The following is a 1,078-nucleotide window of genomic DNA, read 5'->3' on the forward strand; positions in this document are numbered from 1 at the left end:
AGGCTTGCACTTACATTGCACTGGCCAGAACAGTGTCACATACACATACCTGGACCAACTGCTGTCAGAAAGAAGCAGGCTACAATAGTTAAATTAGGTAAGTGTTTCTCCATAAGGCCAGTTCCACTTGGACAGTTGTAGGAGGACTGGTTTTCACAGAGACTAGGGGCTGCTACAGGCATCTAGTGGGCAAGGGTGAGGATATTTTGCAAATGTACACAAAGTGGCTCATTATCAGAAATTACCCTGCATTCTGCAAGATTTTCATATGTTCCCTGGGAAATTCATGTGGGTAAATAAACAAAACAAACAATCTGTTTATAGTTTCTGAACTTTGAATAAACACAAAGTTCTTTTATTTCTGAACACTTTTTATATACAGTGGGTAATCCGGGAATGTGACTGCTTTGCAATTTATGGAAATATTATGTTTTCTTTGAAACTTTCTAAGAATTATATACTATTTTGGAAAATCAGTTTGTCAAGGTGGCACTGCTCTTGGCTTTAAACATCCAACACAACACACCTGCGCCTTCTTTTGTATTTGTTTCATTAATTTTTTGTTTTTGTTTCATTCACATCGATTCTTTGTAGAGGTACAAAAACTTGACTATACTGTATATTTTCTAAAGTAGTCATTCCCAAATATTTACATAAGGAAATACATATTGTTTTATTTTATATTTTATATTATATTTTATTTTATATTTTAAACTTTTATTTCTCCTTTGTATACTAGTTAGGGAGCCTTACTGATATGGGAAGAAAATTATGGATATATCTAGTTTAAATTAACTGTGAGTTTATTTCAGGATACTAAAGAAATGTGTTAAAAAATATTTGTTGTAAAGGGAGAGTATTGGTTCTGTTAAGGTTAAGAACCATGGCTTAAGTACATTATGATTCAGCCCCTGTGGCTAGACACATTCTTGCCTGAACAAAATTAAGTCTTTGCATACTAAGGAAGGACTGAAGGACTGTTAGATAAACAACCAGGAGAAGTTGCCCCTTTCCTGAGTGTAATGGAGCTCAGGAAAGGGGCAACTTCTCCTGGTTGTTTATCTAACAGCAGGAAAGG

This window comes from Galeopterus variegatus, unplaced genomic scaffold (genome assembly GCF_000696425.1).
Source record: "Galeopterus variegatus unplaced genomic scaffold, G_variegatus-3.0.2 Scaffold2434, whole genome shotgun sequence".
Lineage (NCBI taxonomy): Eukaryota > Metazoa > Chordata > Mammalia > Dermoptera > Cynocephalidae > Galeopterus > Galeopterus variegatus.